At 40.0% G+C, this 21,454-nt stretch overlaps 1 non-coding gene across 1 annotated transcript; it reads left to right on the top strand.

The window, feature by feature from the left end:
- The first annotated feature begins 18,371 nt into the window (after positions 1-18,371).
- Positions 18,372-18,476, top strand: LOC112859828 (U6 spliceosomal RNA). Its single transcript, XR_003223560.1, has one exon. It is a non-coding gene; the product is annotated as a U6 spliceosomal RNA (small nuclear RNA).
- Positions 18,477-21,454: the final 2,978 nt, after the last annotated feature.

Below are 21,454 nucleotides of genomic sequence, written 5' to 3'. Positions count from 1 at the left end.
CAGCCTTCATGAACTCAGGTTTGTCTCCTGTGTAGATTAAGAGGTATTTGGGTTCTTTCTCTTCTGATGGAAAGAATTGTTCATTATGGAGCTTTTGTCCCTTTTGGTCTGAGGCTCAGAACAACAGTTGGCAATGACTGTGCTTGGGAATCAGTGGCAGAGGCAGCCATGGTGCTTGTTAGAGCTGCTAGAGTCTAGTGCACAAGGACTTCCCAAGGATATTGTAGAAGCTCCAGCAAGCCTAGGGGTCGCCAGTGGGAAAACATGGAGGGCATCTCTTACTAGTAGAAAGACTACTCCTGACTGTGCCAAGGACTCCAGCAGGCAAACTAGTACACATGTGAGAGTCATGCTGCTTACATTAACAGCACCCCCTTAATGGGTGGGGCAACAGATGCTGGAACACCAGATATTAATTTGGTCTCATCTGTACACGTAAGCAGTGGCAGTTATGAAAAGATGTGAACTACCGAAGCAGAACATTGCTCAAAATACAATAATGTGAATCAGAAACTACCTATATGCAGTGCCTTGGATATTCTCCTCTCTATCCTCTCCAGCACTCCCTGGGCTGAATGTGGAGTGCCTTCCTACTCACTGTAGCCGCAAGTCTTAGCCGCAAGTCTTCCAAGTTCACGTTACTCACCTATTCCTGACATTTGTTACTATTAATCAAAAGAACTCCACCGTCACCCACCCCAAAGCAGCTCGCTCCTCTCGCTTGGGCTGTGAGTAACTTGGGAGATAAGGTGGGGAATGTGCCAGGGAAAGCACCAGTTCTTACACATTCCGTGATAGGCCCTTGAGTCAGCATGGCACCTCAGAAGGAGAAGTAGATAAATCAGAATCAATTAGAACAAATACTGATCTTACATCAATTGGCATACTTAGTGTTGTAAGACCTAGAGGACCCTTAGTTCTTGGCACTTGGCTCAGTCTCCCTGGAAAATGCAGAAATCCATCCCCTGCCCCCACAAAAGTGCAAAATGTTTGCAGAGAAGTAGCTGAGTAAGGAATCCTTTTATTGTCTCTCCTCCCCCGGCCCCACATATAGCCATCAGCCTTGAAAGGAGACTGTCCATCGGATGGTTGTCCAGAGACCTGCTCAGAGTTCAGGCAGTATTGGTACAAGGCCTTCCACCTGCCAAGGCTTCGATATAAGTTATTCAGTCATGTCTCCTAAGTACACTAATATACCAATTTACTCATGGTCTTTGTTCGTGACAGAGTCAAGTTTTGAGCAACAAATCTTCCTTTTTTCCAGCTTTTATTCATATCCTCTTCCCTACAGGTCTTGTAGCCTGAGTCCTTTCCATTTTAGATCTGTTTATGGTTCTTCCATGCTTCCTATGGCCTGCAGCTCTTGAACCTGAGCTGCCTCAGTACAGATGGGGTCTCCTGCTGGGCACATTTAGTCCCCTCACTTAAGCTGCCCATCCAGTAGAAAAAGTTTGAGAGGGAAGGGAGGGCAGTGCCTAGCCCTACTTTTTCTTGTCTTCTGTAAGATTCTCGCCCCCCCCCCACCTTTTTAACACTTCTGCCACATTCAAGTTACTTTTCTGTTTCTCTTTTGTGGCATGGCAAAAATTACAACAACAACAACAACAACAACCACAAATCAGGGAATGGCTAACTTTTCTGACATGACAAATGGCAGGTTCAAATCTCAGTTGTGACAAATGCCGTCTGTGTGGCTTCGGACATTCTGTTGGTTCTGTTACCCAGTTCCAATGTGTGTGTATACTCCCAAGTACTTCCCTGACACCATTTGGGTGACTGATGATTTAGCTCAATTTGGACACCGGCTGCCTGGAGAGCGTATCCGATTTCACAGTTTAAGAGTTTATTCCTACAAGGCCACTCGTCCCCTTCAGAAACCAGTCATAAGTTCAGGTTGTCACCCGTTCTTCTGAGTGACCGGATACAGATTGGAGGTTTTCATGACCCCATCCTTGGGTTTGATTAATTTGTTAGAGCAGGTCATAGATCTCAGAGAAACATTTTACTTACTAGATTACCAGTTTATTTATGAAAGGACATAACTGAGGAGCAACCAGATAGAAGAGATCCATAGGGCGAGGTGGGTGGGAAAGGGCATGGAGCCCGCTCCAGGTGTACCATTCTTCCTGTATCTCGGCGTGTTCTCCAAGCTGGAAACTCTCAGAACCCCATCCTTTTGGGTTTTTATAGGGACTTCATCACATAACCATATTTGATTAAATCATTGGCCATTGGTAATTGATTCAACCTCCAGGCCTGCTCCCCTGCCAGCAATCCAAGAGTAGGACTGAAAGTTCCAAACCTCTAAGAAACCACTGGTAACCAGCCCCCATTTTTAGGTGCTTTCCAGGTAATCTCATAAACATAATAAAAGACACCTTGATGAATCTCATCACTTAGGAAGTTCCAAGGGTTTTAGGAGCTCAGAAAAGGGAAGGAAGACCAAATACTATATATTTCTTATTATAAATCACAATATCATAGACATACATGTCTCTTCACATACAAAATTGGGATAATGAATTACTTGTCGTTGGTGTGTGAGGATTATGTGATAGCATATGTTAGAGTCTTCTGTTAAGAGTAAAGCTCCTTACAAATGTAAGAATTTAATATTGTTATAATTGTTATTCATCATTGTATCCTTCACATTAACTCTCACTGGGCCTTAGATCTTAGTAAGTGTTCAGTGCATGTGGCTGAAATGAATAATAAACACTCATTAATTAAGCCCAGGTTTAAGAGTTGTAAATGTTGATTGCCAGCGGCTGTCAGGGAATGTTAAACTAATCCAAGGTCTTGCAGACAAATGAGAATTTAGCAGTTCATGAGACTTATGGGCTCTTGTAACACCCTCTGGGGATGTCCCAGGCCACCAAGGCCATAGCAACAGAAGCATGGATGACAAGTTACAGAAGCTGGAGACAAATCTTGCTCCATACTGTGTGAGCTGGATATTCAGTCTGATGGCATGCTTCTACTAATCCAAATCCAGATTTTTTTTTTTTTTTTTAACAGATTTGTTCTTTGGAGTCAACGTGGCCCTTGGAGCCACTGGTTTGGTATGGTAAAAAGAACACAACTTTTGGAATTCAAATTCCAGCTCTGGCGCGTGTTAGCTGTGGGACATTAGGCACACTTCTTTTCCTGTGTAAGCCTCAGTTTTCTGATGTGGAAAATAGAGATAAAGAGAGTCTGCTTCAGAGGCTGATGGAAGAATGGGGAGATAATATATGCAAGGAACCTACCCCAGTTCCTGGCAGGCTGCTGGCACTTCATAAATAATATGTTTATTTTTCCATAGATTGGAACCAGATGTCTGCACATGTTGCTTTGTTTATCTTACTCTCTTTTTTGTGTGTGTTCTAGTTTTAATTCAGTATTTTAGATGACTTTGTTTTATCTCCTTTGGCTAGCATGTGATTCTCTATATTGAGCTGTCTTTCCGTATTTTGGTAAGGCAGCTTGCCCCGTGACCTCAATTCTCTGATGGGTGTGAGAAAAGTTATTGATTTTCCATTTGTTTAGCCTTTTTCTTGTAAGCATGGAAGTGATGACTTCCATTTTTTCTTCTAAAAAGACTCTTTATTGAGACATGATAATCAACATACAAAAAGCTGTACATGTTTAATGCATTCAACTTGATGAGTTTGGAGATCAGTATATACCATGAAATCATCACCACAGCTAATGCCATAAACATATTCATCACCTCCAAAAGCTCCTCCCATCTTTATTTAGTGGTAGTATTATTAGAGCAATTAACATAAGATCTGCCTTCTTAGCAATTTTAGAGTATATGATACAGGGTTGTTAAGTATAGTGATTTCTAGGATACACTCAACCTTCGTAACTAAAAATTTGTACCCTTTGACCAACATCTCCCCGCCCCCATCCCTCAATAACCACCATTTTACTCTCTGCTTCTAGGAGTTTGACTATTTTCGATGCCTCATGCAAGTTGGGATCATGTAAAGTTTGTTCTTTTGTACCTGTTTTTTTTTCCCCCTTCACACCTTGTCCTCAAGGTTTATCTGTGTTGTCACAAATGGCAAGATTCCCTTCTTTTGTTAAGGCTGAAGAATATTACACTATGTGTATGTATCGCATTTTCCTTGGCCATTCATCTATTGATGGACATTTAGGTTCTTTCCGTGTCTTGGCTATTATGAATAATACAGATAATTTCTGAGATCCTGATTTCAACCCCTGTGGGAATATACCCAGAAGTGAGGTGCTGTTTCATATGGTAGTTCTGTTTTTCATTTTTTGAGGAAACTCCACAAACGGTTTTCCCTAGTGGCTGCACCAATTTACATTTCCACCAATACTTACATAAAGGTTCCCTTTTCCCCACATTCTGGCCAAGATTTATTTATTTATTTATTATTTATTTATTTATTTATTTATTTATTTATTTTTGATAAAAGCCATCTTAATAGGTATGAGGTGACACCTCATTGTGGTTTTGGCACATTGTGGTTTTAATCTTATTGTCTCCCCAAACTCTCTTTGTAGATACTTTCAACTCCAGTGCGTAAATGAAATGGTGCAAGAATGCTAAGAATGTGTTTAACTGGCAAATAGCCAATTAACAGAGGAGCTGGACTTCAGACTCTGGTTTTCCTGTCTCTAGGACCTGTGTTCTTTTCCACCATAAAGACCAGACTCCATGATAACTATTTATTAAACCCGAAATCATCACACTTATTTTACTAGCAACTTAACATGTGTTAACCAACTAAATGCTCCTAACACTCCTAAGAGTTAGGTACTGTTACTACAACTGATTTACTGGGAAGGAATCTGAGGCACAGAATACTTACTAACTAGACCAAAGCTCCACGGCTAGAAACTGACAGACTGGTGTTCATATTCATGTGATTTGGTTTCAGGGCCCATGTTCTTAACTGCTACATCATCATACATGGTTTGACATGTAAGAGTGAGCCTGTTGGGACTCTGAGCTAGGACATGAAATGTTCAACAATATCACAGATAAGCACAAAGGACAGATCTGGATAAAGGGTGGGGACGGGGGTCAATTGATTTTGTCAGCAAACCTCATGAAAAGCTATACATCTGGTTGTTGAAAGATAGGTCACAAAAGATTATGCATCCCAAGAAATGTGACCTTTCTGAAGAATTTTAATCAGGGAAGAACATGAATTACTTTTGCATTTTTGAAAGTTATTTCTGGCATAGAAAGTAGAGGTAAAAGTAGGTCTTTGCAACGGTTCATGGTCAAACTTCCTGGGAGATAGACGTCCGAGCAGCTCAGCATCCTGCCCCTCCCGTTCCTCCCTCTTTTCCAAGGCCTACACTTGACTGAGTGTATACTAGTAAAAAGAGGTCACTGTCATTCCATCAGTTGGCCAAGGAAAGAAAGTCATTCCAGTCTTAAAACTCAGTCACTGTTTTGACAGCTGTTATATAGAAGCTGACATCTCTATTGAGTTATCTGCTTTGATACCGCACTCACTAGTTTTTGAGACATTTTAATTATCTCAAGGATGCCGTTAGAATGCATGAACAGAATCATAAGCTCTTCCAAATCCAGAAGGCTCATGTTGTGTATGTTATTCTTGACAATGTGAGTTTCCTATGTACTCGTTCATGCATGTTGTTTAATGTCTCGGTGTTTTTAGTTCTCCTTGTGGCCCTCTTTCCTCCTGCTTAACCTGTGTAATTTGGTAGTGTGCAAATCAATCATCTTGGCTACCGGCACTTTCTTCCCGATTACTAACCAATGCATTGAATAGCCATGTCTCCCTTTGCAAGGTTAGTGAGAATACATTTATTTCTAATTCTTGACGTTGCTTAAATTCAAGACAGGACTTTCTCTCTATCACAATTTCCAACAACAGAATTTCCTCAGAAGCTCTTGGTGAAGGACTTACCAGAAGTCATCTAGATTAGGAAATTATAAACCATCTCAGGACAGGATTTTAGTAGATATGGTGTCTGAGGCATGGAAGCACTATGAGTTCACAATGGAGTTGTTTGAGAACATTCATAAGGAACAGAACTGAGAGATGACGATAAATAATAGTATGAATAAATATGTTAAGACTTGCCATGCCATGAATGTGTGCAGAGACACTTTGATGGGTAGTTTGACTGCATTAGATCATTAATTCTCTATAAAGACATTATTCTTAACTTCAGATTTTAAAGGAGAAAACTGAGGCCCAGAGAGATTGTATAATGTGCCCAAAGTTAATAGCATAAAAAGCTGGAATTTGAACCCAGATCTTTAGTAGCAAAGTCTGTTTGATGTTGTGAGAATAAGCCGAACATTGCCTGAAGGATGGAAACTGAGAATAATTTTTTTGAATAAATAGGTTCATTATTGAAGGCCTACCTGATGGAAGTCTCAGGCATTTGCCCTTAGAAGATACGTTATGCCTTACAATGGAAAGAATACAATTTACAGACTTTGATGTTGATATTTTACTTGACCAAAAAATGACACTGAAGAAACCCTCAAGACGTACTTATTGTTTTCATATGCTGAGAATGCTGAAAATATCTAAAGTAGACCAGTCTTAGGCTCCTTTTATTCTGCTCATTGTTTTAAGGAATCTGAAATAGGGTGGATTGGCTTGGGGTTCCTAATGTTTCCTTCAGTGCAGTAATGCACCCTTCTCTATGATTCTAGAAATCCCTTGATTCCACCTGGTTTTGAAAATGGCCATCAAATACTACATGGGTTGTGATGGTTCAAAGTAAGGCTTTCCATTTGCATTTTTATTATGTTCTCAGACCTCGTTTAAAAAAATTTTTTTTTAATCTTTATTTATTTTTGAGAGAGAGAGAGAGAGACAAAGTGCGAGCGGGGAGGAACAGAGAGAGGGGGAGACACAGAATCCGAAGCAAGCTCCAGGCTCCGAGCTGTCAGCACAGAGCCTGACGCGGGGCTCGAACCCACAAACCGTGAGCCGAAGTCAGACACTTAACTGACTGAGCCACCCAGGCGCCCCTCAGACCTCATTTTATTAGTTTGGGGAGAGTCACTTCTCTTGGCTCACCATTAGGTGACACATCTATGCAACTAATTTTTAATTAGTACGTGCTGTGTGCTAGGCACAGTACTAGACCGTCCATATACATTACTTCATTTACTCATAAAAAATCCCAGAAAGTTAGATTTTTTTCAGGTGAAGAAACTGTTAGTTAAAGAGGTTAAGTAACTTGTCATTGGTCATAGAGTTCTTAAGGGATGGAAAAAAAGATTTGATCCCAGGTTTAGCTGACACTGTTATATTACACTTTTTAGTATTTTGCTTATTTCATAGTCTCTCGTTAGCTTCTAGAAGGGTTATTATTTCACTCCTTTCCTTAATCTTCTTTCTCTCCTTCCATCTTACTCTATCTCTTCCTCCCTCCCTCCCATCTTTCCTTCTTTCTACTCTGTCTCTTTTTTCTTTTTCTCCTCACCTTACCTTCCTCCCTTTTTTTCCCTCCCCTCTGGCTTTTCCTTTTTTTTTTTTTTTTTTTGGTTACATGAAAAGACACAAGAAAGACTGAGTCCTTTGGACAGAAACTTCTTGGATCTTTTCACTTCTTTATTATATTCTCAGGCACCCTTTCAAATGAATATGTATTAAAATAGCAACTTGCACAAATGTCAGCTGATGTCATCTTTCTGTTTGCCATAACTTTTCCAAGGAAGATTAAATCTTATGAGTTTTTGTTTCATTGTTTTGGCCTGGTTTTATAGATGCCACTTCAAAGGATTTTGCTCAGTCCTCAGAATGGCCTTGTCTGAGGCACAGGCCTGGGGAAGTTGACCTTGGAGGCATCCTGCCTATTATTGAATCAGTGACTGCAGAGCTGAAAGGGCTCTTAGAAATCACTTTCAGAAAGGGAGTCAGAAGCTCAGAAGATGGAGTCAGTTTCTTCACTTCTAATTTTTAAGCTTTTCTTTTTTTTAATGTTTATTTTCTGAGAGACAGAGACAGAACATGAGCAGGGGAAGGGCAGAGAGAGAGGGAGACACAGAATGCAAAGCAGGCCCCAGGCTCTGAGCTGACAGAGCCCGATGCAGGGCTCAAACCCGTGAATCATGAGATCATGACCTGAGCTGAAGTCAGATGCTTAAATGACTGAACCACCCAGGCGCCCCAGTTTCTTCATTTCTAAAATGGGGATATTAATAACATCTACTTATAAATGGTTATAAGTATTAAGTAAATTCATATTTATGAAGTGTATAGAGTTGTGAACAGCCACATGATAAGCACCATAAAGTGTTTGAAATAAACATAATAATTTATCCAAGGTCATAGAGTGAGAAAGGCACCATAGGTTTTTGAATAACTATACCTGGGTTCCATTTCCCTTGTATGACTTTGAGGAAGTCGTCCAACCTCTTGGAAGGTTTGCTTAATCTTGAAAACATGTCCGATGTCTTGACTTCATAACTTTCTTGTGAGAGTTGAATGAGCTAACAAGGGCAGAGTGCATGGCCCCTAATAGGAGCCCAGCAGGTGAGAGCTAGCTTTAGACCCAATGTCAGAAGCAGCGACCATGATCTTCTGACCAACTCAATGCTCTTCATAAATACTGAGATATTTCTATGATTGCAAAGAACAGATATTTCACGTCTACAATATAACTGTTTAATATAGGACTTCGGGGTGGAATGTTTAACATACCTTAAGCCAATTTAAGAAAGTCTATCTAACTTGAAAAAGAAACACATTCCAGACACTTTTTCTTCCTGTTGGCATCATCGTTGATTAACACATTGTCTTTGGCTGAGCTTCATTTGTATTCCCTATAAGTCATAAGTGTAGGGAGGATGAAGTCTCTGTTTTTATTTGGAAGAAGATATTCTAAGCATCATTTTTCCTTATCTCTTCCTGTTTTGATTCTGTTGCTTTACCTGACTAGGCCAGGAGTCACTAAATCTGATTTTAACTTAGTCATAACCAGTTGATTGACCTTGGGTGGGCACTTGTAAGTTTCTTTGAGATATAATAGCCTCTGTTTCCTTGATTTACCTCAAAAAATCCTTTATTTAGTTATTTAGTTATTAACTTTGAATTTCAGAGCCGTTTTAGATTTATAGAAAAATTACGAAGATAGTATAGAGTTTCTACATACCCTTCACCCATTTTCCCTGATTATGAACATCTTACATTATTATGGTACATTTGTTACAATGAATAAATGAATACATATACCTTGTCATTAGCTAAAGTTACTAGATTATATAAGTTAAGTTGATTGCACTGATTGGTTTTCAAATATTGAACCAGTATTGCATATCTGGAATAGATCCCACTTGGGATATACTTCTTCTCACACAATTTTGTATTTCATCAGCCACCTGTGTTTTTCAGTTTTCTCTTTTACTGCTTGCCAATATGAACACTGATCTGATCAGGCAATCAGCTCAACCCCATTGTCTGTTACACGTGACATTTTGTTCATATCCTGTTCTTTCCTGTGGATTCTCTTTAGCTTGTTCTACGTCTTCCGTCCAGCCTTTCCTGATGAATTCCTCAATCTCTACCTCTTCTGACTCCTTTAAAGGTTTGTATCTCTGTGCATCACTTGAATTGGCACCATTTTGTCGATTTTCTGTAAATAAAATCTCCATGGATTTTTTTTTCTTATTTAATATCTCATCTTATGACAGAGAGGATTTAAGGCATTTTCCTCAAATACATTGAACTCAATCAGGGAAGAACCAATTAAAGCCTAAGTGGATGATGACAGTGGGACAAAAAAAAAAATTAGGGTGGAAAAAATAAGATGAAGCCAGAGGTGAGGTTTTTGCATAATGCAGTGATAACATTCTCTACTTTTTTCTTATTTTTTTTTTACAATTTCTGTTACATTGGTATAAACTTTTTGTTTTCATAGTACCTTGCCACATCTTATTTTGTGGTATATTGGTGTTATAATTAAAAAAATATTTTTTTTTGACCAGGATAGAAAACCTAGATTCAAAGAGTGCTGGAGGTAGTGAATAATAGAACAAAGAAAGTTTTCAAAGTGTGAAAGTCCAAGGGCATTTCACATATACTCCATTTCACAATAGGGTCATATGAACATTGTGAGGAAGGGGCCATGTTTTATAGTTGCTTTGTTTTCCACATTTTGCTCACTCGATATTAGGTACCTGTTATGGCCAAGTACACGCACGTTGATTTGAATGCCATCTCATTTTGCCTCCAAGTCTGTAAACAGTGTGGCAAGGTGGGTTAATGAGAATTTAATGTCGCAGAATCGGAAGACTCAAACTTGTGTTTTGTTTCCTGTTGCTTTGAAGAAGTAGCTGTTCAGCCTTGGGGATATAAGACTAACTCATGCATGTTTAGACTCATCTGATTCCCATAAAAGGCAAAAAATGTTACCGTTAATTCTTGAACCTAAAATATTTCGTACATCCTAGTTAACCATTCAATGTCCCTGTTAAGGAGAAAGTGTGGAGAAAGACCAGAGGACAGTGGTCCTCTCATTGAAAGTAAGGGCTGCTTTGCTTGGTGGGTTAAGAGGAGATCAGGGGAGCTTTCTGGAGGCTGGAGAGAACAGTGCATTTTCTGTTGCCTTGAATTCGTGAGGACTACCCTCAGTAAGCAGACAGCTCGTGTCAGATCTTAAAAGAACAGGAGTTCAGAACCCAGCCTGGGAGACGTTGAATGTCTGTGTGAAGGGCTGGGGGCTCTCTGGCTGGTGCCAGTGGGGAGAATCTATGTTATGTGGCCAGTTGGGTAATGGTGAAGACTAAGTGGTCTGAAGAAAAGGCTCCTTCCTAACTTTTGACTAATGCTGAGAGCTTCTAGCATGTTGTAAAGTCATAAAAATCACTGATTAGTGAAGGTAAGTGAGAGTTCGAAAGGGCATTGCACCTTGGGTGCACCATGGCTGTAAGAAATATGTCTTTGTCTCCTGAGTAGGCAACATGGCGTCTCTTTTCATACTTAGCTGTCCCTTGTAATAACCCAGAAAACTTGTTAAGATCTGGAAGTGTGGGATCCATCTCAGATGTACTGAATCAGCATATTGATGTTAAAAAGGGACAGGGATAACTACAGTTGTCTTTTTTCTGTCAGCCCTGCTCTCATCTGTGGACTGCTAGTGGAAAATTCCTAGCCAGGTGATGAAACATGGGCTTTGGGTTCAGACAAGTCGGGGTTCAGACTGAAGCTCAGCCACTAATTCTGGACAAGTAACTTAAATTCTGTGAGCTACAGAATCTTCTTTGTACAATGAGAATTAAAAATATGTACCTTTTGGGGCGCCTGGGTGGCGCAGTCGGTTAAGCGTCCGACTTCAGCCAGGTCACGATCTCGCGGTCCGTGAGTTCGAGCCCCGCGTCGGGCTCTGGGCTGATGGCTCGGAGCCTGGAGCCTGTTTCCGGTTCTGTGTCTCCCTCTCTCTCTGCCCCTCCCCCATTCATGCTCTGTCTCTCTCTGTTGCAAAAATAAATAAACGTTGAAAAAAAAAATATGTACCTTTTAGGTATATGGAGGGATTAAATAGGGTACCATATCTAGAGTTTTCACCTTAGTGCTTAGCTTGTAGTAGACATTCAGTAAATATTTATACATCCCTCTACCCTTAATTTTTTTTAAGTTTATTTATTTATTTTTGAGAGAGACAGAGGCAGCATGAGTAGGGGAGGTACAGAGAGAGAGAGCGAGAAAGACAATCCCAGGCAGGCTGTGCACTGTCAGCACAGAGCCTGATGCAGGGCTCGAACTCCTTACGCCACGAGATCATGAACTGAGCTGAAACCAAGAGTCAGATGCTTAACCGACTGAGCAACCCAGACACCCTTACCTTAATTTGTCTACTTAATTTCAGGACATTGTTCCATTCATTCATTCATTTATTTATTTATTTATTTATTTATTTATAATACGAAATTTATTGTCAAATTGGTTTCCATACAACACCCAGTGCTCATCCCAACAGGTGCCCTCCTCCATGCCCATCACCCACTTTCCCCCCACCCCCCACCTCCCCCATTAGTTTATTCTCAGTTTTTTTTTTTTTTCAACTTTTATTTATTTTTGGGACAGAGAGAGACAGAGCATGAACGGGGGAGGGGCAGAGAGAGAGGGAGACACAGAATCGGAAACAGGCTCCAGGCTCTGAGCCATCAGCCCAGAGCCTGACGCGGGGCTCGAACTCACGGACCGCGAGATCGTGACCTGGCTGAAGTCGGACGCTTAACCGACTGCGCCACCCAGGCGCCCCTATTCTCAGTTTTTAAGAGTCTCTCATGGTTTGGCTCCCTCCCTTTCTAACTACATCATTCCATTTAGGTGGCCAAGTGTTCTTGGAATTTCTGACTTAGTCCACCTCTTTGGTGTCTGATATAAAAGGTCTCTTTCATCCTAAACCTACCCATGGCTTTATCTGCAATTGTTCTAGGTACTGACTGGCAGGTCAGAACACTAAGAATGACACACCTGAGATGACTGTGTCCTAATCTTCGCTCCCCTCGAAGCCACCTTGGAGTTAGCACAACTGAAGATAATTAAAAGATTGCTTTTTCTGAGTTTGAATCTTTTCTGACAGCCTTATATGAGAAAGCCTCTTGTGTTGTCCAGGAATGATATTGTAGACAGATTAAGCCATTAATTCATTTTAGTCAGGAAGGAAATGTCTATTTTGATTGTGTTAATAACTGGTCCAATGATGACAGATGGGTTCCTTCAGTTTTCAAGGATACGTGGGATGGTGGTTTTCAAAATGGAAAAAAATATGGAGTTCGAGTTGGAAAATCTGAGCTTGAGTCCCTCCTTTCCTCCCTCCCTCTTCCTGCCTCCTTCTCTTCCTTCCTTCCTTCCTTCCTTCCTTCCTTCCTTCCTTCCTTCCTTCCTTCCTTCCTTCCTTCTTTCCTTTAACTGCATGGATTTGGATAATAAAAAATACTGCCCTTTGCATCCCTTTCTGTAAGATGGAAGTGATAACCCCAGCCTAAACTGTCTCTCAAGAGCTTTTAGGAGGATTAAATGAGACATACAAGGTTTCACTTTATAAAGTATAAATTCTTATGAAAAAATAAATAGTGTTTATGTTTTATGTTCATGTCTTAGATGACTCTGGAATGAGAATATATAAGAAAAGGAAATAAATGTTTTCCCATGTATTAATATTCATTCATGTAATCATTTATCATTAAGCAAATATTGAGAAGCTATAATAGAATGTAGACTACGAAACCCTCACACTTCTATCATTTCATTTAATGTTTGCATCAGTCACAAAAGGTAGTTATTATTACCTTCATTGAAAAATTTGAGATCTAAAAAGAAGAGTAATTAGACCAAGGTCACACAGCTAGTGGCAAGTTGAGATGGTATTCTGGGCCTTCCTGACCATAAATAAGATCGCGCAGTACACAAGCATGAAAATAAGTGATTTTTAAAAGGTGTTAAAAACTTGAGGTGCTTTGGATGTCTCAGCAGGATCCCTTATTGAGTATTAAGGATTTTTTTTTTCTGGCTCTCAACACTTCTGCAAATTTCAATCTGCTAAAATTAGATATTTCTTAACCCTTGTCCTAAACCCGTGAAGTCATGCAGACCTAGTTTAGACTTGTGCTTGACAAGATGGTATTTTAGATTCTTCTGTCAGTTACAGCCTACCCACCAGTCACCAAGTAGAACAAAATGTGGAGTGATTTGGTGAAGAGGGTGACAGAGACGACTATGATACTGGGGCATCTGCTAATGATTCCATCAGTTTCTATCACTCTCAGAATGGCAGGGGGAGAAGCAGCTAGGTATTTAAGGCAAATATCACAGGACACTTGTGGTTTTACACTGTGAATTCAGAATGACAACTTAGGCCCCAACCATTACCTGCTTAACTGCGGAACCCAGGCCACTCTTACTATTCTATTCTTTCTCTGATCTCCTTCATGTCTCGTGGTGGGATGAGAGGGGAGGAGGTTCTCACAGGAGTTTATGCCAATCTAGGTCATGACTCACAGTTGGAATCTGCCTTCAAATTCCACTCTCACTACTTCCCTTGGACCATCCCTCCTATCACCCTGTTTCTCTTCTACTAAGTAAGCTCTTAGCTTCAGCACCTTCTGGGCTTTTGATTTTAAGAGTGTTGTAGCTTCTCTATGTGGGGTATACATGGTTCCTGCTTCCAAGGCTATGATTCCTTTTCATCAGCACTTAATGGATTGCTGGGTGAATCCATTCATCCAACACCCATTTGACTGTGATATCTAAGAGAGCCAGCCATGCTGGGGTTCTTGGAATGATCACAGGATAGAAGTAAGTCAAATAAAGCAATGATTCAATCATTTAATTTTGTCCCACAGATTATACCTTCTGAAAAATGTTCCATGGCATTGTTGCTTGGGATTTGTCACCCTTTTTATAAAACAGCCACAAGGGCTGGTTTAAGTTTGCTTCAAGAAACGTTCTCCATAATGCACCCAGAAGTTTGGTTTCTTACTTTTTTTCCTATTAAAATCTTTTCTAATGTTTGTTTATTTTTGAGAGAGAGAGATAAAGAGAGAGAGAGAGAGAGAGAGAGAGGAAGAACATGAGCGGGGGAGGGGCAGAGAGAGAGAGGGAGACACAGAATCCTTAGCAGGCTCCAGGCTCTGAGCTGTTAGCACAGAGCCCAACGCAGGGCTCGAGCCCATGAACAGTGAGATCATGACCTGAGCCAAAGTTGGATGCTTAACCAACTGAGCCAACCAGGTGCCCCATGATTTCTTACTTTAACTCTTAAGGTCCAATGTGGACTTTTGTTCCTATTGTGTCAAACCTACTTCTTCCTTTCTCTTAAAATTTTACATGCTGACTAAATAACACTAAACAGTTTAGACCTTGAAAATATACCAACTCGTGCTGTTTTATTTAGGAGGTTACATTTGGGGCCTTTGGGTAATATGAAGTGAGTATCCTTTGAACTTTCACTAATTGAGAAAGGAAATAAAATAGACCTTGGGGCTCGAATGTAAGCTTTGTGAAGGCAGGGATGATTTTCTGTTCACTCTTGAATTTTGAGTGTCTAGAATGGTGCCTGGTTATTACCAAGTGCTCAATAAATATCTGTTGAGTAAATGGTGAATCATCAAAGGAGAGAGGGAGATCAAAGTAATTATTGTCTTAGAGGTCAAGGACGGAAATATGGGAAGATAGACATCAATCCTGGGGGTCATTAAGAAGGTAGGAGAGAGGCAGATAAATTGCTCTTGATCTCATGGAGACAGGCATGGATGAGCTCAACCACTTGCAGCTGAACACAGTGGCAGAGCAACTAACAATGGCAGCCCCAATGTGGTGAAGCCCCAGATTCTTAAGGAAAAATCTTTATTTACTCTCACCTTACTAGGAAATGGTAAGAAGATATGAGGCTGACCTTTTGGAGTGGGATAAAGTAGTGTTACACCTGCCTCCCCACCTTAGTAGAGATCTAGCACTAGGTACATTGTGTGGCTGATGGTAGACTCTTCTCTAATCTTATCCACCTGTCCTATGGATGAGTCTCACAAAAATATCCATTAGTATATGTGGATGAGGCTATGAGACCTTGAGCTGTGACATTGGACTCAAGGCCACTCATCTCATGTAACCATGGCAGATTACCACACAAAGAGAGAATGGCTCGCTCCCTGAAACAGTATACTTTCCTCTCAAACCAATAATGGTGGGCATGTCTCAGTCACTGCTATAGACAGTTGAACTCTGTGAGGGATGCTATAGACCACTGACAATAACAACAGCTAAGGAGAAAAGGGTGTTCAGCACAATGGACAGCTTGTACATATTCTTTCCCCAACATGATCATAATTCTTTGGACCGAAGCCAAAAAAGCAATGCTGAAATTCTTGGAGTGATTATGGGAGAGGAGGACCAGGAAGAAAAGAAAGTAAAGAAATGCATTTTTTTTTGCAATCTAGATAGATGCTTTATAATCTCAGTCATTCACTGTTAATATTAAAAACAATTTGTACTCAACATGATGATTCAGAACCTATTAAGTGTTCAATGAATTCTCCTAGATGGTCCCTGCAGCCTTTAGTTAACCTCCCTGTAGTTCAACCATCTGCCATTCTATGTCAGTATCCCATTATTGAACACAGTTTAGATTTTCATCCTGCCCTAGAGACCCTTTAGCACCCACTTAAATCATTGGATACAAGAGGTAGTTGGGGTAGAGCATTGGGGCTGCAGTTAATGGCTCCAAAGGTGCTATCCTCACGTACTTGTCTGCATACTGTGTGCAGTTATGTGCTTCAACCCCTGTAGTGGTTCAATCTGTGAATTAAGAAAAGGTGGTGGACCCTCACTTCTTCAGTGGAGGAGACAGAGGCTTAGTAGGGCTCAGTGACTTGCTTGAGATCATTCAAATAATGTTTCCAAGGCAATACCTGAGCCCAGGTTTTCTGACTCAAATCCAGTGCTGCTTCATCTATTGGGGCTGCTCCTTGGGATCTCTTGTCAAACCCATGAACCTGACTGGGTTCTTTGGGTTTCACTCTTACTCTCTGTAGCTCTTCACTGTCTTTCTGGGGCCAGGGCTCCAAGATGTACTTCCTGCTGGGTGACTTGCCTTTCCCATTGTTGGAATAGAGAAATGACACAAGTTTTAGAATCTTTTCTGACGCCGGTAAGGCCAACTTCACGAACCTACAACCTGTGCAGTAGGTTGGATCCCGTGCAGAGATCCCTGAGCTTGTCTTAATGATCTTCAGTCTCTGCCTTGAAATTCTGAATAATCTTTCACATAAGAGGCCCTGCATCTTTACTTTGCCCTGGGCTCTGCAAATTAGGTAGTTGATCCCTTTTTCAAGCTTATGACTTTGGTTATGTTTCTTAACTTCTCTGGACCTCAGTGTTCTCATCTGTAAATCAGAAACAATGTAGTTGTGCGTGTCTTAAAGTCTTCTTGTGGGGAATAAATCAGATATAACAGCAAATTGGCTAACAGAGCTTTTGTGCATGCATAGTCCTCAATAAATCTTAACTTCTGTACATCTACTCCAGGAGGGAAACCTGCTCGTTAATATCTTACTAAGTCAGCATGAAAAGGTTGGTTATATGTATTCTGAGTTTAGTTTTGTGCTGGATAATATAATCATTTTGATTTTTTTCTGTTGTGAGATTAGATTAACTAAGAAGTAAAAGGGCTCCTTTTTCACCCAAAGGCACTAGTTCAGCCAAAGTGCAGACTTGGTAAGCAGAATGATGAGGGAAGCACTGTAATGGAAGCAAAGGCTAAGAAATCAGTCCATCCTCATTATTGCCAGGTCAGTACCAGGAGCACTCATGCTTCTCAGAGCAGCACTGCGCTTGATCAGCTGTAGTTGTCGGCCAAGGTGAGTGGTCAGAAAAAATTGTAAAGAATGCAGGAACTAAAGTTTAATGATACTTTTAAAACTTTATGCCTAGCACTGATCTAGCTGGTTCAAATATAATATTTCATTTAATCTTCCTAAAGACTCCTAAAGAAGACACCCCATGAAGTAGATAACATTAGTATTATCTTACAGTTGAGGAAACTAAGCTCACTGAGTATTTACAGTTCTAGAGAACACCCTAGAATGGATAGTGTTTGGAGTGCATATTATTTGAGGACATAGCTAGAAGGGACAATAAAGATTATGTGGTGGCAAATGGATTTCATCCCATAAGTCTAATTCATTGGTAAGGCTGTGTTAAGAAGGATTATAGGATTCTACATGGGCTGGGTGGGGTAGAGTGTCTTGATCAATTAGCAATGTCTGCCTTGGGCTCTGGAAAAGTGGTGTAAGGCAGATATTCACCATCTTTGGTCTAGTCTCCTCATTTTACAGAATACATAATGACCAAGAAGTTAATATTGTTACAGTTTATACTATAAACTACTGCCTAAGCTAGCTTTTAATCCTTAAGTCACTGATACTTACAGCACGGCTGTTTTACCAAACAAATAAGCAATAGACAGACAACAAAAAGCAAAATAAAACAGGAAGGAATATATTCATTGACATTACCAGCATCAATAGAAAAAGTCTCAGAGCTTAGAGGATTCTTTTTAAGATCCCTAAAATCATAACCAAAAGAACATTTCAAACCTTAATATGCTTCAAAAACTAGGAAGCTTTTAAAAAACAAGTTGCTGGATCCTACCCACAGAATTTCTGAGTCAGTAAGTCTGGGGTGGGGCCTAAGAATCTGCATTTCTAGCACATTCCCAAATGAGGCTGATGATCCGGTCTGGGGACTATGCTTTGAGGGCTCCCTTTAGTAACTTTGCCTTGACCATTTATCAGATTCCTCTCAAAATGAATTATTCAAACATGCGGTTTTTATAAATTTGGGAGACTCAAGCTGTCACTCCCATGGGATTTATTAATAAGTTATGAAAATTATCTCAAAAGTTTTTGATTAGTGGTTGCTCCAGCAGCACGTATACTAAAATTGGAACAATACAGAAGATCAGCATGGCCCCTATACAAGGATTACATGCAAATTCTCGAAGATTCCATATTTTTTGGAACCCTCATGCACTGTTGGTGGGAATTAAAAATCATGCAGCCATTATGGAAAACAGCTATGGAGATTCCTCAAAAATTAAACATAGAAGTACCATATGATCCCCCTTCTGGGTCTATATCCAAAATGACTCAAAGTAGGATCTCAAAGAGACATTTGCATATCCAAGTTCATTGCAGCTTTACTCACGGTAGCCAAGAGGTAGAAGTAATCCAAATATCCGTGGACAGATGAATGGGTAAAGAAAATGTGGTATACACATGCAGTGGGATATTATTCAGCTAAAAAAAAAAAAAAAAAAAGGAAATCCTGCCGCTTGCTACAACATGGATGAATCTTAAGGATTTTATGCTAAGTGAAATAAGCAGTCACAAAAAGACATACACTATATGATCCCATTTATATGAGGTATCTAAAGTAGTCAAACTCATAAAAACAGAAAATAAAATGTTTTGCAGGGAATGGAAGGGAGAGTTCCAGGGTTGCAGGATAAAAATGTTCTCGAGATCTGTTGCAAAGTATGTAAATATATCTAATGCTGCTGAACTGTCCATTTACAAATGGTTGAGATGGTAAATTTTACGTGTGTATTTTACCACAATTAAAGAAAAAAGTTGTTCATTTAAAGATAACACTTTCCCTGGAGGGCACAGTAATTCTTAGCTGGAGAGGTGTCTAGAGGGAAGTGGAGAGGCTCTTTGTGGCTACTCAAATATGAGCTGGGTACTTATCCTGCGTCTGGTGTTAGCAAGCTCCCCGCTATTATAGGCCTATGGATTCCCAACCTCTCCTACGTGACTCTTCAGAGTATTGGTACCTAAGTTCAACCCAGAGATTCTAATTTGGCTGTGATATGACCTGGATGGTAAGATTTTTGAAAGCTCCCTTGCTGGATGGTTTGAATGGTTACAGCCAAGGCTATATAAATCATTATTTGGACCCGTGATTCATAAATTATGTTAAAAGTTAAAAAGGATCTCTTTGGAGCTCTGACAAGCTGTATATCCTCAATACTCCTCCATTCTGTTCCTCACTGAACCAGGTAATTCTCATTATTGTCCCCCTTCCCAACAAATTTGAGAAATGTAACATCAGATGATTTCTAATACCTCTTTGAGATAAAAATATGTCCATGTTATTGTTTTCTTTGGTAGGACTCTCCTGATCGGTGGATTGGGCTAGTTCCTATATTTGAACTACAGTTACAGAGAGTTGAGTTCCTCATCAACTAGGTTTGCACATGACCAAGGTTCCTATTGAGGTTGGTGGGATGGTCTTAGTTTCAGCTGCATGTGTACACATGACCCAGTTATCCTTTTAAACCCTCACTCAAACCACACAGTCTAAACAGCATTTGGGCTTGAAATCAATTTGTTGGGGGCAGCTCGTGTTCAGTTGGTTAATCGCCTGACTCTTGACTTGCGCTCAGGTCATATCTCAAAGTTTGTGGGTTCAAGCCCTGTGTTGGGCTCTGTGCTGCCAGCACGAAGCCTGCTTGGGATTCTCTCTCTCCCTCTCTCTCTGCCCCTCCCCCGTTCTCTCTCTTTCTCAAAATAAATAAATAAACTTAAATCAACTTGTTGAAGTAGAACAAAATTCTCTTCTTTTGTTCACACATTGTTTGTCAGGCTATGAATAATTTAAAGATGATCTGAAGAACAGAAAGATAAAATTTCATAGAGTTAACATTTGCATGAAGGGATTAGGCCCCGCCAAAGGGATTTTTCTTGACTCCCTAAAAATCAGCGGTATATTAGTGGGGGCACAGGCAATCCTAAGGCGTTACTATCAGGGTGTGCTCATTACCAAAGAACCCCAAATAGAAAAACAACTCCTCACATATTCAGCCATTGTAAGCCACTTTAGATACCCACGAGATCAGAAACCAGGCAGCACAGGAATCAGGGGACTTGCCAACTTAATGCTGTTTAATATTAATTAAACTTAATATAGCTCAGTTATCTGTTTTTCAGATGTTCCCAGGCAGAATACCAGAAAATAAGAAATAAATCTATATTCATATTATATGTATCTTTAAATTATATAATCATAAATGTGTTCATAATTATATATTCATATTATGTAATGTATTATCATATATTCTCCATTTCTGAATATTTCTAGAATAACTGAATAGGAGAAATAGAAGTCAACAATTTCCATGAAATCAGTTACCTGGGAAAATTCATTTGAGAATGTACAGGTGTCATCATCCAAATACACATTGTTAGTGCACCGTGAAGAAAACTAAAATACTATGTGCCCTACACGTTAAGCATTCAGGGGTGGAAAAAAGTAAAGCCACCCAGAATTTTGTGAGAAGACATCACGAAGAGATGACTACCCACCTGTATTTTAAAACACGTCTAAGAGTAACCAATACCATTGGGCAATACGATTATTGGAGTGGTATTATCTTGGGAAGGAATCCAGTAACACATAAAGGACAAAAGAGAATAGAAATCCTGAATAGAAATAGAATAGAATATTCTGGTGAGCAACCTGATTTATATTATAGTTGGTTTTTTGCACATGTAGATGTTAAGCCTTACTGAAATGTATGAAATTAAATTAGCCTTCCCAGCATTAGCACTAATGTAGCAGACATTACAGTGGTTGTACACACGGGGATGAGAAGAAACCGAGGTTAAAGAGGCAGAGAACTTGGTTCCAGTGTCCTTGTCATGCTCTGAAACTTAACCTACAGAACAGGTTTCAGGAGATATAAAGTAAGGGTAAATCTGAACTTTACAAGCTTTTATTTATAATAAAATATTGTAAATATTGTAATTACAATATTGTAAACTTTTATTTACAATAAACTCAGTGTGGAGTTTTGAAAATGTACAGATTCTCAGGGCGCCTGGGTGGCTCAGTGGATTGAGCGTCTGACTTCGGCTCAGGTCATGATCTTGTGGTTGGTGGGTTTGAGCCCTGCGTCGTTCTCTGTGTTGACAGCTTGGAGCCTGGAGCCTGTT

The sequence above is a fragment of the Puma concolor genome, chromosome F2, assembly GCF_028749965.1.
Source record: "Puma concolor isolate L17-30 chromosome F2, mPumCon1.1.hap2, whole genome shotgun sequence".
Taxonomy (NCBI): Eukaryota; Metazoa; Chordata; class Mammalia; order Carnivora; family Felidae; genus Puma; species Puma concolor.
This window is presented reverse-complemented; position numbering and strand designations above follow the sequence as displayed.